At 53.7% G+C, this 5597-nt stretch overlaps 1 long non-coding RNA gene across 1 annotated transcript; it reads left to right on the top strand.

Annotated features, from left to right (window-relative positions):
- Nucleotides 1-1149: 1149 nt before the first annotated feature.
- LOC118160113 lies at nucleotides 1150-4098 on the top strand. The gene is made up of 3 exons (XR_004747339.1): nucleotides 1150-1285; nucleotides 1980-1984; nucleotides 4087-4098. It is a non-coding gene; the product is annotated as an uncharacterized LOC118160113 (long non-coding RNA).
- The last annotated feature ends 1499 nt before the right edge of the window (nucleotides 4099-5597 follow it).

Here is a 5597-nt window from a genome sequence, read left to right as displayed (position 1 = left end):
CGTCATGGGAATGGGAAAGTGGTGGGAGTGGGAGCAGCCACAAAGGTGTCCTGGCCTGACTGGGAAAAAGGCTGACAGCAAAAGTCTAAAAGCCTGCCAGAAGAGAATGCCTGCCTGCTGGGGAACCGGGCCTGGCAACCTGGAGCATCCCTGGAAGGTGCTGCTGGCCTCCTGCAAGTGCAGCCTAAGGGTACCTAGGAACCAGAGACTTCCTGAAGATACCACCACCAAGGGCAAAGGCCAGGAACTGCAAGAGTAACGGACTGCCTGAGAAGGAGGAACGGCTCTGGGAAAGGTGCCGTTCTCAGAGCCTAGGAAGCATCGGTGTCTATCGGGTGTCTCAGGTGAAACACAGAAATTAGCAGTGGCGTTTGGCTGCTCTAAGGAGGCGGTATCCTCTGCCCTTTTCTGTCTCTCTTGCTAGAAATAGGACTCCTTTTCAACCCAGAATGGAGCGCCTCTCACCCTCAGAGCTTCCTGTGCTGCACAAATTGTTCTTGCCTACACAACATCCGAAACCCATTGAACCTTTGCTGGGGGTGTGTGGCTGACTTCGGCCTCTGTGATGGGAGCCTCACGTCTTTGAAGTGACACTTTGGTCTTGATTTCTTGGGGCCCACTCCGGGGACCACTTCTGGGTTCAGTCTCTTCTAAGATGGCTTTTCTTAATTAGCCCGATACCTCTCTCCATGCTTGCCTTGAATCACAGAATAGTGCCTATAATGGGGGTTTGTGGCCATGTGTAATAAAGAGAACTTTTCAGCCAAGAAAGCCTCCATGTCCTTGGGTATTGCAGCATCCTACAGACTCCCACTTGCCATCTCTCTACATCCACAGGCTGGGGGCATCCCTGCAGGGGTCAGCCCTTCAGAAGGTCACGGCATGAACCTCATTGTTGCCAGATGTAGGATTCTGTAAAACGCGCACTCAGAGATGCTTTTGAGGAGATGATGCGAGAACACTGGGAGGTGCACGAGGCTGTCCTGGTTTCAGCTGGGATAGAGTTCATTGCTTTCCCAGTAGCTGGTACGGAGCTGGCTTCTGGATTTCGGAAGACAGTGATGCTGATAGCGCACCGATCTTTTAGTTGTTGCAGAGCAGTGCTTACACAGAGTCAAGGACGTTCCCGCTGCCGATACCACACAGCCAGTGAGGAGGCTGCGGGTGCACTGGGAGCTGGGAGGGGACGCAGCCAGGACAGCTGGCCCAAACTGGCCAGAGCCATGTCCCATACCGTATGGGGTCGTGCTCAAGACTGGGACTGAGCGGGTTGGCCAGAGTGTGGGTGACACCACACGGGATCTGTCTGGGCATCGTCACTCAGTGGGTAGCGAGTGATTGCACTGCGCATCACTGTGCATTCATCCTGGAGGACAGAAGGCTCGGTGGTATCATAGCACTGTCTAGACATTCCCAACGGGAGGATGCAAAGAAGACGGAGCCAGGCTCTTGTCAGCAGTGCCCAGCGGCCATACGGCTGTAGGTGGACCTGCTTGAGCAGGGGGGTTGGAGCAGATGACCTCCAGAGGTCCCTTCCATCCCCAACCCTTCTGGGAGCTTCCTTCTGGATAAAAAACAGGCCCTTTTTAGACCACTGACACTGAAGATGGCATAGGATGTCACCACTTCAAGTAGCCAGTGAGGAGCTGTTCATTACTGTTGTCCTCCTGAGACATGTTGTGGAACTTGAGGCTGAAACTGGGAATGGTAAGGTTGAGTCCCTGTGGGTTAGGATCGGCGGGAAGGCCAACAAGGCAGGCATCCTGGTGGGGGGTCTGTTACAGACCGCCAAACCAGGATGAAGAATTCTACAGGCAGCTGGCAGAAGTTGCAAAATCGTCTGCTCTTGTCCTTGTGGGGGACTTCAGCTTCCCAGACATACCCTGGACATGCAGTACAGCTCAGAGAAAGCAGTCCAGGAGGTTTCTGGAGAGCGTGGAAGATAGTTTCCTGATGCAGCTGGTTAGTGAGCCTACCAGGGGAGGTGCCCCGCTGATCTTCTGTTCACAGAGAAGGACTGGAGGAAGATGTGGTGGTCAGGAGCTGTCTTAGGCACAGTGACCATGACATGGTAGAGTTCTCTGTTCTTGGCAAAGTCAGGAAGTCAGTCCAAAACTGCTGCCTTGGACTTGCGGAGGGCAGACTTTGAGCTGTTCAGGACACTGGTTGGCAGAGTCCCTTGGGAGGCAGTTCTGAGGGGCAGAGGAGTCCAGGAATGCTGGGCACTCCTCAAGAAGGAAATCTTAAAGGCTCAGGAGCGGTCTGTCCCCACGTGCCCAAAGACGAGCCGGCGTGGAAGAAGACCGGCCTGGCTGAACAGAGAGTTGTGGCTAGAGCTTAGGAAAAAAAGAGGGTTTATGATCTATGGAAAAGAGGGCGGGCCACTCAGAAGGATTATAAGGATGTTGTAAGGATGTGTAGGGCCAAAATTAGAAAGGCCAAAGCTCATCTGGAGCTCAATCTGGCTACTGCTGTTAAAGATAACAGAAAACATTTTTATAAATACATTAACACAAAAAGGAGGGCTAAGGAGAATCTCCATCCTTTACTGGATGCGGGGGGAAACTTAGTGATGAGAGATGAGGAAAAGGCTGAGGTGCTTCATGCCTTCTTTGCCTCAGTGTTTACCGGCAAGACTAGTTGTTATCTGGATACCCAGTAGCCTGAGCTGGGGAAAGGGGATGGGGAGCAGGATGTGGCCCTCACAATCCACAGGGAAATGGCTGGTGACCTGCTACAGCACTTGGATGTACGCAAGTCGATGGGGCTGGATGGGATCCACCCGAGGGTACTGCGAGAACTGGCAGAAGAGCTGGCCAAGCTGCTTTCCATCATTTATCAGCAGTCCTGGCTATCGGGGGAGGTCCCAGTCGACTGGTGGCTAGCAAATGTGACACCCATCCACAAGAAGAGACGGAAGGTTGACCCGGGAAGCTATAGGCCTGTTAGTCTGACCTTAGTGCCAGGGAAGCTCATGGAGCAGATTATCTTGAGTGTCATCACGAGGCACTTGCAGGGACACCAGGTGATCAGGCCCAGTCAGCATGGGTTTATGAAAGGCAGGTCATGCTTGACGAACCTGATCTCCTTCTACGACAAAGTGACACGCTGGGTGGACGAGGGAAAGGCTGTGGATGCGGTCTGCCTTGACTTCAGTAAGGCTTTTGACACTGTTTCCCACAGCATTCTCCTCAAGAAACTGGCTGCTCTTGGCTTGGACTGGCATAAGTTTCGTTGGGTCAGAAACTGGCTGGGTAGCCAGGCCCAAAGAGTCCTGGTGAATGGAGTTAAATCCAGTTGGAGGCCGGTCACTAGTGGAATCCCTCAGGGCTCAGTACTGGGGCCAGTTCTCTTTCATATCTTTATTGATGATCTGGATGAGGGGATCGAGTGCACCCTCAGTAAGTTTGCAGATGACACCAAGTTAGGCGCGTGTGTCAATCTGCTCGAGGGTAGGAAGGCTCTGCAGGAGGATCTGGATAGGCTGGACCGATGGGCTGAGGCCAACGGTATGAAGTTCAACAAGGCCAAGTGCCGGGTCCTGCACCTGGGGCGCAACAACCCCAAGCAGCGCTACAAGCTAGGAGATGAGATGTTAGAAAGCTGCCTGGCAGAGAAGGACCTGGGAGTATTGGTTGATAGTCGGCTGAATATGAGCCAGCAGTGTGCTCAGGTGGCCAAGAAGGCCAGCAGCATCCTGGCTTCCATAAGAAACAGCGTGGCCAGCAGGGCCAGGGAAGTGATTGTTCCCCTGTACTCGTCTCTGGTGAGGCCGCACCTTGAGTACTGCGTTCAGCTTTGGGCCCCTCGCTACAAGAAGGACATGGAGGTACTTGAGCAAGTCCAGAGAAGGGCAACAAAGCTGGTGAGGGGTCTGGAGAACAAGTCTTATGAGGAGCAGCTGAGGAAGTTGGGATTGTTCAGCCTGGAGAAGAGAAGGCTCAGGGGCAACCTTATCGCACTCCACAGGTACCTGAAAGGAGGCTGTAGCAAGGTGGGAGTTGGTCTATTCTCTCACGTGCCTGGTGATAGGACGAGGGGGAATGGGCTAAAATTGTGCCAGGGGAGGTTTAGGTTGGATATTAGGAAGAACTTCTTTACTGAAAGGATTGTTAGTCACTGGAATAGGCTGCCCAGGGAAGTGGTTGAGCCACCATTCCTGGAGGTCTTTAAAAGACGTTTAGATGTAGAGCTTAGGGATATGGTTTAGTGGAGGACTCGTTAGTGTTAGGTAAGAGGCTGGACTCGGTGATCTTGGAGATCTCTTCCAGCCTAGATGATTCTGTGATGATGACTGCCAAGAGGTGGCGATGTTCCTGATTTTCTCTAAACAACATTAGGTTTGTCATGCATGTTCCCACTGTCTCTGGCCAATTTCCACCTTCCCGGGTGATAAGTTGTTCCTCAGTTTCTTGTTGTGTCCTTACCAATGGTGGAACGCAAAAAGCAACGTAACTTTCCAAGACCAGTTTTGGAGAAGTAGAAAGCAGGTATTCTTTATTAACAGCGCTGGGTATGGGGGGGGATAATTCCACCCAACACGTACACCTAAGCAAGACAAGGAGTACTTGTTTACGGTATGGTGATATCCACGTTCATGCAGTTCACAAGAAAGGACAGGACTTATGATAATGTTTTCTCAGACCTAATTATCATATTGTCCCTCCTCCTATCACAGGCGCAGTAACCTCCGGTGGTTGCACTTTGGGGTCTGTCTGCTAAAGGCTCATCGTTTTCTTCACCTTGGACTTTGTTCTGTCTTGCACATGCTTAGCCATTGTCTAACTGCTTCAGCAAATTTAATCTCTTACAAACTCAGCTAACTTAATTGTATTGAGCTCTACTTTGGGCACCGTGTTCCTTCTTCAGCCTGGATTTTGTGGATAGAGCTGAGTCTTCTTATCACGTGAGGCCGATACAACAACTGAGCAATTTAAACCTTTGTGGCTGCTCCCACTCCCACCACTTTCCCATTCCCATGACGACTTCTCATCCCCCAAATGACTTCTCACCCCCAAGTCTCACTCGGGGACCCGCCACCCGCAGCCGCTCCCCATCAGCAGCAGACATCCCCAAACCAATTGGTGGTGTGGGCAGCAGCAGAGGGGTGCGTTCAGCTCCCCCCCCCCCCCCCCCCCCCCCCCCCAGCTGACCGATGCAGGAATAAGCGCAGACAGAGGCTTTGCAGGGTGGAAAAGTGGTAATTTATTCTTTCTGGGGTAACTGGGGCTGCCACCCCCAGCCCGTCCCCACGTGAGGCCCGGCCGCCTGCTCAGGCGAGGGGCCCAGCCTGGCGGCCCGTGTGGTCCCCGGTCCCCGGCTGCTCCTGCTGGATCCTGTGCAGCCAGGCTGCGTCCCCGCTGTTGGTGTCCTGCGGGGACGGTGGCAGCCTGCGCCCGGTCTGCCCCGCGTGCCAGGAGTAGCTCCTGTGAAGTTCTCGTTCCGTGGAGCGGCTGCGCTCCCTGCGCCTGGGCGAGACGCTGCGGGAGCGCAAGTTGGAGGGGCTCCTCTGCCGCTGCTGCAGTTGCTGCCGCCGCCCCAGCCGCGCGTTGCGCTGGAACCTTCCGCGGGGTCTTCGCGCCAGGCGCACGATGCCA

The sequence above is a fragment of the Oxyura jamaicensis genome, unplaced genomic scaffold, assembly GCF_011077185.1.
Source record: "Oxyura jamaicensis isolate SHBP4307 breed ruddy duck unplaced genomic scaffold, BPBGC_Ojam_1.0 oxyUn_random_OJ97389, whole genome shotgun sequence".
NCBI lineage: Eukaryota > Metazoa > Chordata > Aves > Anseriformes > Anatidae > Oxyura > Oxyura jamaicensis.
This window is presented reverse-complemented; position numbering and strand designations above follow the sequence as displayed.